Raw genomic sequence first — 11,565 nt, 5'->3', positions numbered from 1 at the left:
CTTAGAGTTATGAACCTTTTCTTTGACACTACCTTCAGTGCTTCAGGACGCTTCGCTTGGCCACAGCTAGTTCACTGTTTGGTGAGTAAATGTTTGTGTGTAAAGTCTAGAGGTTAAAGTGTTGGTGTAAAGAAGTTGCTTTTTGTGTTCTCTTCAAGATGTTTAGGAAAATGCTTCCTGTCAGGTCTGGACACCATTTAAAGGTTCTGGGTGAGGACACAGGTTAAGAGAGTGTAGACGGATTTCTGTTCATGACGACTTTGGTGTTTTTATAATAGTGCTAAGTTTTAAATAGTTAATTATTTTTTAGTAAATTGCTAAATGTATATATATTTTTATTTATTCAAATATTACATTTAAAGGGTTGAATTCTAGATTCTGGTAAACTTATGAGTGAGTAAATTATGGTTTGAGACTATTGGACTGTAATTTTGGCGTCATTGGAGGGATTGACGTTGATTGGATTGTCTTGATATTTTGACATACGTCTGTCTGTATTCAAGCTTTCCATCTCTCATTGTGTCTTATTTAATGGTGCTATACAGCTGATTAAGCTGTACTCTCACCAAGTGCTGTGTTAGAGCCAGTCCTATTTAAACATCTTCATCCTAATTCTATAATGTGCTTAGGGCTTGTGAGCTGTCCATGTAATTAAACTGTGTTGTCAATCATCGCTGTCACGCTAAAGCTTGACTGACAATCCGATGCATGCACCAAAACTGTCATGTGTTCATCCATCAAAAGCTGTGGCTGGTGTACTGCACACATCACTGTAGCAAGCACACCCACAAGGATGGAGAGTAAATATGTAAATATCAGTATGTCTGAATTAAGAGTTCACATCTTTCGAAGGACCAGGTCTACGTAGGTCAGGCAGATCTTTCCGGTCCGCGAAAACACGATGGCCGAAAAAGAGAAGCTGTAAATTTGGACAGGTCTAGCCTTCACCATCTTTCCCCGCCACCACCTCAGCGTAACTTGTGTTACCCAGCAACCATGTCAGCGTTGCTATCACACAGTTGGAGCGGTGCAGAAAAGAGATGGATCCTGAAATATTGATCTGCTTTATGTGCACATATTTAATTTTGGAAGAAGTAGATGATTTGTACATACGGCGCAGGTATATATATATATATATATATATATATATATATATATATATATATATATATATATATATATATATATATATATGTCAGGCTGAGACAATGTTCAGGTAAAATAAGTTGAGTTTTTCTCCAATCACAGCCTGTACAATAGTTACTATATGGCTAATGAAATAACCAGTGGTTTACTGTTAGCATTTAAAGTTATAATAAGCTTACTTCTATACTTTATATAATGTACATTTTAAATTAAGTCAGTTAAACTAAACAGTTTTGAAATTTGATATATTTCCTCAAAAGATCACTTGCAATTAAGAGGAATTCCTTATAATTAAAAAATGTCTTGTTCTTCTCCTTCCTCTCCTTAGACCAGATCCCTGTACTGCAGGATAATCTCAGTGTTCCTGTCCTAGACCATTTTTTTAGGCATGTGGACACCAAGATCGATTTTGGCCAGAACAGGGAAGTCTTTGGCAGTGCTGTTAAATCTGCTGAGCTAAGATCAACAACGTGGATGGGGTGCTACAACTGACACCTTGGTTTTTCTTCTGTGGCTGATGAGCGGCACATCCTACAGAGTCTTCCTCAGAGTATTTGGGATGCCTTGTTCCACTGTCCACGACATTGTCCATAGGGTCACAAGAGGTGGTAGCCATTCACCACCAGGCCATCCACCTCCCTAAAACCCCCAGAGGACCTGGATGCAGCATCCCACACCATTGATGTTGGCACACCAAAGAGTCTTTGTAAAGGCCGTGGGTGCAATCGATGACTGCCACATCCACGTCAAGTGTCCAAGCCGCCCTGATGGTCATTGCTATAGCAATAAGAAACTGTTCCCACCCATCATATGGCACGCAGTTTGTGTCCATCAGGGTCACTTTTGATATATACAGCAGTCTTATAAGAACCGAAGGTAAAATAGTTACTTGATTGTGCTTTGAAATGGCAATATGTGCCGGGAGAAAACAGAATACTCCCTCTTTTAAAGTTACATCTTTATTTCTACAGGCTGTGTGGTTGTGTCACCTTCATTTCTGAACAGCATACCATGTACTAGCGTCTCACCGTTTTACATTCCCAGACATGTTAAGCAGCCAAAGGCGGAATTGACCAGAGCCGAGTAATATTTTCATTAGAGACAATTCATTGTGTGATGAAGTCCTTGTTTGTTGTATCCCCATAAAAAGATTTAGACGTTCGTCCACAGCAGAGAACGTGAACTTATTCAAAGGGCAGCAACAACAGAGAGAGAGGGGGAAATATAATCATCAAAGTTAATAACATTAATCATCCCATAGTCATTTGGCTTATCTGGAGACAATAGTCTTTGTCTCCAAACAGACAAAACAAAATTATTAAGATAATTTCTGAAGCAGAACACAGATAATAAATGTAATCTTTCAGCGAGAGTGTGTCACATTTGTCATATTTTGCAAATGTACTTCTCAAAAAGGCCAGTTCATCAATATATGGAATATTTTGTCCTCATAAGTTCACAAACTCTGAGCAATGAAACCCATTTGTTTCTCCTGCTAGAAAACTTTATCTCTTTTCTAGATTTTTATGAAACGGATACAGAAATAAAACAGTCAGGAGAGGCACTTCTGTAAAACTCATTTGTGGGAGCTTTGTTCGGAAAGTGCAAGGAGGGATCAAAGGATGAGTTAAATCGGATCCGGCATCAGCAGAAAGACACTTGTCTCTAATAGCCTCGCTGAGTCACCCTTCAGGTACACAAAATCCATTTGATCCTGTCTAAATGGTTTTCTTGGCCTGTTCAATCCAAACTGGAAACCAACACATATTGAGGATGGAGAGGTAGACGGAGGGAGTGGTTAGCTTTGGATCGGCAGAAAATAAAGTAGCTGAATTCTGCTAAGGCAAATCACAAAAAGCTGTTGCTGGAGCTATAAAGGCATTTTGGTCTGCGTACAACATCTACTGTACAGAAGAACATGATGTTAATGAGTAAATTCCACAATATGTTGCCTTTTGATATCTCAACGTACTAGAGTGTTACATGCAACACTCTCTGAATATGAACTTTGTAAAAGTGTGGTTTGGGATTTTACACAAAAATATTATTTGCTAACAATGTAGATTAATTTCTTTTAAAAAAATATACATGCATAATGCAAGTTCTGACAGTTAATTTCAACCTTTCAATTATTGTTTTACATGACGGATTGATCATTTTAAAGTATTACGTGCTGTCAGGCGGGTGGTGGATTCTTCCTGGCTAATGAAGTGGACACATTGTTACAAAAAAACGTTAGTGTGCTGTCATTGTTGAGCAGCGTCAGTCCATAAAGATGCAGTTTTATTGTTTGTAATGGATGTTTACGAGAGTATAGCTTGAATGGAGTAAATATAAGAAAATATGTTTTCAGAGAGGCTGCGCAGTTGGTAGAGCTGTTGCCTTACAGCAAGAAGGTTCTGGGTTCGATTCCCAGCCGGGGGTCTTTCTGCATGAAGTTTGCATGTTCTCCCTGTGCATGCGTGGGTTTTCTCCGGGTACTCCGGTTTCCTCCCACAGTCCAAAAACATGACTGTCAGGTTAATTGGCCTTTCCAAATTGTCCCTAGGTGTGAGTGTGTGTGTGCATGATTGTTTGTCCTGTGTGTCTCAGTGTTGCCCTGCAACAGACTGGCGACCTGTCCAGGGTGTACCCCGCCTCTCGCCTGAAATGTTAGCTGGAGATAGGCACCAGCAACCCTCCCGACCCCACTAAGGGACAAGGGTGCAAGAAAATGGATGGATGGATGTTTTCAGAGAATAAACTGTTTAGTGGTTAAACGGTAAACAACTAGAAAGTAAGACAGTGTCTCACTTTCTTTTTATCCCCAAAAGCCCCACTATGTCTTACTTTCGGGGTATGTCTTATATTGGAAAAAAATTGTCACACTTTTTGTTTTAACCATAAAATTAACATTTATTAACAACCTGAACAGTATTGTATTACCGTATTTTAAGCAGGAGGCGGCAGTGACATATGGAGAGGGGGACGGTGCGGACGTGGGCAGGAGGCAGCGCGCAGCTAGATGAGAGGGAGGCGGCAATACCCCCGTGTTTCCCCGAAAGTAAGGCTTATATTAGCCGACCCCCCTGAAACCCCCGATACGTCTGACAATCGCGGGTGTCTTACTATCGGGGAAACACGGTATAACAACTGGGGATGCAAACAATTAATCGACTTAGGATTAATTGTCAATTAATGGTTTATTAGTCCCAATCAATTAACTAATAACATCTACAGACCTGAAGGTGGGAGGTCATTAACCTGGTGAGAAACTGAAGTACAAAATAAATGAATAAAGACTTCTGAAAGCTGGGTACTTACCTGCAGCAGGAAAGGGGCCTTTGGCCTTTCTGTTTGAAAGCGGGGTCACTCTCCTGGTCCTGGTCTTCGGACATGCTCTTTCCTGGAAAAAGACACAAAAGGAAAAGAGGTGACTTACCTGGTAAACAATGACAACACAAAGACTCCTGAAGGAGAGGTTCCTACCTGGTAGGTCAACAGGAGAACACATCACCTCCTCCAGAGGAGAAAGAGAAGATTTCTTCCCTCTACTGTCAGTACAACTCAGCTGGACATGTGTTTGCATATTTACTGGACAAGCACAAGTTTCTATGACATCAACAGAACGTGAAAGATTCAAGATACAGATAGAATTTGACCAAGACTGGAGAGTGCGCTACGGTACACACCATATGCTTCCCTGCAGTCAATGCATGCTGCAACTCTTACCTTTTCCAACACAACACCTCAGCTCATCATATCCAAAATTAGGACACGTCATGACACAGGCCATCAGAAACATAGGGAGTTTGATCGTACATAGGTGTGCTTTCTCTTGTGTTTTTCGTTTAACACGTGTGTTAAAAACAGGACTCGAGGGGTTCAGTATTCTGCTTTTTTCCAACCACATTGCGTACAATGTTTTAGTGTAAGCGTATTTTTTTTCATAGTGGTTAATAGTACCAGCTTTGAGTGCTTCATACATTTGCATAACTGTTAAATGGATAACATGTCAAATAAAAGTATTTGTGAAAAAGTATCCGTTCATAGTGGTGCATTAGCTACCATCTCTGCTGATGTGAATTAAAAGTATCAAATCTGTTTGGATTTCTTCAGACTCTAGTTGTGCAATATACTGTGTAAAGGTTTATTTCTAATTTAGGGCAAATTTAGACACTGTATAGAATTAAAAGTAATGAATTTTGAGATTACTTTTGGTACCGGCTAAAACCGGATTGGTTAAACCAAGTTTCTCTTGTTTTAGGTCAGAATTACCAAAACTCAATTTGAAAGAGATCTCTTAATATCTTAAAAGTTAAAAGAGGAAAAACGCATCTAAAGTACTAGTATAAAAAAGAAATAAAGCATTTAATACGGTTTCAAGTCCTTTTGTGGCAAGTTAGTCGGACGTTTTTTTTTTCTTACAGCTGTAGTAGACAACTACACAAAACCAGAAGACAACTGATTTGTGTTTTCTTTATTGTCTTCTACAGGTATGTGTAACACTATATTTTATTTGTGTATTTGTTTGCATATGTGTTTTTATGTATCTATGTGTGTGTTTATTTATTTATTATATAAGAAATATGAACATAACACCATGTCACATCACCGTCAAGCTTTGTGAGGCTGTAGAAGACAACCACACAAAACCAGTGAGGAAAGCTGATTTACGTTTTTCTTTATTATTTCCTACAGATTAAATAAATACAGAAGAAACCACAAACGGCTTGTCGTCTGCCTCGACTCGAGTTTCTTGTAATCCGGTCTGTTACACAATGGTATTATAACTGAAGGTTGATTTTTTTTTTAGCAAGTACTTTGTTTAAATATGTAAGTATTGCACGGTATTTCTTTTACTTGCACGAGTTTTGACATGATAATACTACCATACAAAACATCTAATACTATTGACAAAACATAAGGGCTCATGAGGAAACATGTAGAAAACCCAACAAAACAGATTTTACCACAGCACTGCAACACTTTAAGGCCATGCTACATTGACCATGCTATGGCTTCCAGCAAAACCCTTCAGTCTACCTGTTAGAAACACGAACGCACATTGAAAGATCGATAGCCCCCTTGTTGCTAGTGTTTTAGCGACATTAGCAGAGTGAGCATCTACTGAGCCAGATGGCAGAAAAAAATAATAAAAAATCATTATTCAGACCATTACCTCAGCTAATTGAGGCACTACATACACACCCCACATATTTCAAACCCCCATATGCATTCAGACATCTAGCTAACTTTATCAACCTAACAACACTCGATCACTCACTCGCTTTAATATGCATCGATCAAGTACATGACCTGGACCGCAGCTCCAGATGTGCTGTTAATGGGTTTGTGATAAACATGCCACAGGCAAGCACACCACTGGGTCAGGTTGTTAGCTAGGAATGAAGAGACTTTTGGCCTACCTGTTTCTTTTAGCGGATTTGTTTGTAGTAAACAGCTCGCATTCTACCATTGGACTTCTCTAAAATATTGAAAACGTGTTTTTGCTGCCAAACATATTTAGAAATTGTAATCTTACATACCATAATATAGATAGAAAATTGCACTTAACTTTTATCACTAGAGGTCAGTAAAGTGTTTCCTATGTGATCTTTAGTATGTGTTGAATTTGCATTGGGGTAATCTTATACCACATTGGCTGTATGGTAAGGGGAATTCACAATAATGGAATTAAGACAGAAGTAAAATAAAGCTGCATCATGTCTACAGGATCATGGTGATCTAGCGGGTCCATACCAAGCTTCTTAAGGATCTTGTATTTGCAGATGACATCTGCATTTATTCCACATCCCACTCTCCCTTACATGCTGTTCAGAAAACAACCAGATCACACACACCATCTGCTTTAACCTCATCTGAAATCAAAACGCACCACCAGTTTCTCCTTCCACCCTTCAGATGCCACCAAACTCTGAGATCCAACCCATTTTTGTGTACATTCATTATTTTTTGTGTAAATAAACTCCTTTTACTTTTTCATTTTGTATCTTGTTGGTGTTTCGTCATTTGGGTCAGGAAAATACTTGGAAACAAAAAATGTCTACTGTTGCTGACAATGTCTATGTGGTTTCATAATGAGAAACACCACAATCTTTTCAAAATTACTTAAATGCAGATATTGGGACTGACTCACAACCCAGACATCTTGGATCAGAGCATTTCTGAAAAGTACAAAAAAATTGTCTAAGTGATTCAAAGACAGATATGTTACTGCTGTTAATTCCATTTTACATTCAGGTTCATAAAGGCACATGCATATATTTATGTTCCAATAACATGATGAATGATTTTATTTTAATAGAGTTTATCACATATTATTCAACTGTACAGAAATGGAAGCCATTAAAGTGAAATATGTGGGCTTTTTTATACCTTTGACAGCTGAACTCATTTGGTCCAGCTAAATGAAACCTGTCATTTTCATCATTGGTATAAAAATACATGCAAATTGCTTTTATTCATAAAACTAATGACTCTGAAACAAATCTGAAAGGTTAGAAATCTGAATGTTCACAGCTTCTCTACTTTCTTGGTTATTTTAAAACCGTAGCAGCTAGGAGTTCTCCATTCAAACCTTTAAAAGACAGTAAACAAGGTGCAGGTAAGGATGTTGGATGGAAGGCTTTTCTCCACTGATGCACGCGGTTCTAGGTATTTGCAAATGCTCATGTTTTATGCATGACAGCCAGGATAACAAACAGGAGCTCAGGGTCGGCGAACATACAAAAGACACAAAAAAAAACTAAACAAGAAAAGCAGGAGAGAAGGAAAGTTCCCCCAAAACTTGGCAGAATTTATCACTGCAGTCTTTCCAAACAGAGAGAAGTTGAGAGTTTCTTTCAACGTAGACCCAGCGGAGCCATGTTCAGACATGATGCTTAGAAAGGCAGTAGATTTGTTTCCCTCTGCCCTCCTCTGCCTCACCATCTCCTCCAAGTCCTCCTCCCCACTCCAAATCCCTCATATTGTCTCGGTATCTGTTAGGATTAAACTTGTTGGCGTGCCAATAATTCCTCATTCTAATTTGTAAACAATGCTAAGTCCTCCTCTTGGAGAAATAGAGCTAAATAACCAACACAGCTGAAGAGCTACAGACCGGCTGAAGGAAGAGAGAGAGAAGAATGAGGCACAGAATTGACAAGACAAAGACGGATCAGAATCCATATTACTCTACTGTAACCACGTGAACAAGAAGTTTTCAGGTTTCAAGTCCAACTGTCCAAATTTGATTTGGAGAAAAGATCAAACCTCATGTCCAATCCAGTAGTATATATTCATGCTCGAGTAGTAAAAACCAAGGAGTCAGAAACTGTTGGATGGCTGCAAGTTGTCTCCCTGAACCAAGCGGCGTAACACCAGCTTTCAGGGACGAGGGTGTTCTTACTTTTTTGTTCAAGTAGAAAACACATTTTTGTTGATAGCTTTGGTTTAATGAGTAAAAGCTTGTTGAGCACTTAATTTTCTCAAGATAAATACTAAGTACATTAAAACATCAACGACATGCAGAAACTGAATATTTAATGAGGTGTCATAATTTTTGTACATAACCCCAAAAACTCACACCGACTTGAACTCACTTGTAAAAAGTTGTCCACTTTGTGAAATATTTAGGTCATCATGGGCAGAACCTGAGGGAAACTAATACTTTGGTTCTGCATCATTTTTTCTGCCAGTGAGGATATTCGGTATCGAATTCGGTGTTCGCTGTGACAAGTTATTCACATAGCAGACAACATGCTCCATCCATTTTGTGCCCGTTTATATTATCTTGGAAATAAAATCCGCTGGCTAATTGCTAGTCTTAAGCATAAAATGAGCTTTTTGTGAAGAAAGAAGCTGAATAATTCAGTTCACCTTTTTCCCCAGAGGTAACTCAAGTCTCATTTCAGGTATACCCAAAATTATTCAAGCGCATGTGAAAATGTGCTAAAACTGTTCAGACTTCGCTTTCTAGGTTATTGTGTGTGTGTGTGTGTGTGTGGTTCTTTCTTTTTTTTGCCTCCATGTTCCCTGCTCTTTTCTCAGATTACAAATTCATATGATCATTTCATGCTTTCCCTCATGAAAACCATGAAAAATGTCCCAGTTGCCCACAAACCTCCGTACACTCGGACAGAAGAAAACAACCAGCAGTTGGTTTGATTAAAGATGTTACACGGCACAATGTATGCACGTAGGTGAATAATTGAAGACTTTTACATAACTGCTTTATACTCTAAGTGGATTGGACTGCTGTGTGGTTGTGTGTGTGTTTGCTGGGGTGCTGCTTTCGTTGAAATACATCTCCATCAGTATTTAGCCCCATAACAAATGGGATTCGGCAAAATCTGAAGGTCAAATCGAATAGCAAACAGTGCCTCTCAGCATCATCCCTTTCTCCCATGAATCCTTAAAAAGCCACTCAGACTACAGCAAACAAGGATACCTTTTGGACAGCAGCCATATCCTCAGCTTGTGGCACCTCTCTAATAACAAAATCTATCCTCCGTCATAAATAATGTAAGTGAAAAACTTAAGATTCCATTGAAAGGTTTCCAGCGTCGACCTGAATCCCAGATCAGTTCCTAAAAGAGGGAAGATTAAAGAGGTCGATATTTTCAGAATCAACGTAACACTTCAGGTATTACAGAGGAAATGTTTGGCAGTCACCAACATGCTACAGAAAAATATGTTTTCTTTTAAGAAAAATAAGACTATTTGAACATGATTCGAGACGTTACACAAAAGAATCTCTAAGTTCAAGCATGTTCAAACTGACGACGTGGATCTAGCAACAAACGGGAGCATTTCTGTGATTTTTCATATTGCTACCACAAACCTCAAAGTGTTTTAAGATTTGAAGTGATTAAAAACATAACATTTTTAGTAGCAGAAAGATAATACTATCGATGATGAAAACGTATTTTTTACAAATAATTTTTAGAACTGTGACATTAAGATCCAAGCTCTGTGTGCAGAGCTTGACTGAAGGACACATTTATACGCAGACCGCCATGCCAGTGCCCGGACTGAAGACATGCAGACGTTTTTACTAGGGCCATAAAGTTTGTTTAAATGTTTTGGGTTTTTTTTAAACTTAAATTAAAAAAAGATTTGAAGCTAAAAAAAAATAATCATGACTGACAGCTAAATACAGGCTACTCCAAGATGTTGCCTTCAGGACAATGTACAAAAGAATATGATGCTTGTTAAAAGTAATGACAGGAAGGACAAAGGAAGGGTTGGTATCCTGTACATTACCATTTAAAAGAGCTGATAGCACAGGAAACCCAGGAACTACATCTTAACATGTTTCATAAGAGATCTAAAGAGAAGCATCACGTGGTTTACAACAAACTAAAGGTAGTTCACATCAGGAGGTTGTCTGCATGACCAGGGTCAATTTGGGAAGAAATTAATGCAGGAAACCCAATTTCAGCTATTCCTGTATGTGAGTTAATCAACATTTAAAGCCACTTATGTAAAAATGTGAAAACACAAAGAAACTAAAGTTGCTACAACTGGTGGTGCAATTAGAGACAGGATGAAATATAACAAAAAATACACACAACACAATGTGTCCTAAAATGACACAAAAAGTCAACATGGAGGAAAAAATAACCTAAGGGTCCCTTCACATTAGATTAAGACAACACTACGTCAACATTTTATGGTAGAAGTCAGAATTAGATTTTAGATGGATCCGTGTGCATGGATTCATACACACACAGGCACCAGATGTGACTTTTAATATTTAAAACTTACTGGCCAACCATCCTCACTTGCCAGCTTCACAACTCTCCCACTCATCTAACCCGCTACCGCTGCCTGTCTTCACAGCTGGCATACATCGCACTGACTTCTCTTACGTAACCAGGAAAGTTTTCAGAAAATAAGGAAGCTTAAGGGACTCAGTGATTTATCAAGTCCCTTCATCATTATTTGCTCCTATTGGTTATTGCATCTTTGCTTATGTCTGTTGAGGTACGTCTGTTCAGTTTTCAAATGAAAAATCCTTTTTTTGACTTGAGCCAATGGTAATTATTTTATACTGTACTCTATGGAATTATTTTAAAGTTTTTCCGTCAGTCTGTTGTTCTGCCAGTCATTTTAGTTTTTAAATATCTAAATGTATAAAAATAGGACGTAACACAGGGAATAAACCAATGTTTGCTCTATATTTAATATAAAATTAGCTTGGAAAAAATCAGCTGTTTGTTCTTCGCTTTACTTTCTGCTATTGAGAAAGACTTGCTTTCTGGAGGCGTAGACTCAGGTTAAATTTTACATGACTAATGTAATGTGCCAGTTTGAAGTTATGAAGCTTAGCAGAAACTGCCTGTGCTGTAAACAACCATCTCACCATGCAAAGAGAGAAGTGCTGAGCCGAACGAGGCGGCTGTTAACGCCAATACTGACCGAACAGCTTCGTTT

Source organism: Poecilia reticulata, chromosome 10, assembly GCF_904066995.2.
Source record: "Poecilia reticulata chromosome 10, P_reticulata-male-v2, whole genome shotgun sequence".
In the NCBI taxonomy this organism is placed as follows: domain Eukaryota; kingdom Metazoa; phylum Chordata; class Actinopteri; order Cyprinodontiformes; family Poeciliidae; genus Poecilia; species Poecilia reticulata.
The sequence above is the reverse complement of the archived record's forward strand: the minus strand, read 5'-3'. Positions refer to the sequence as shown.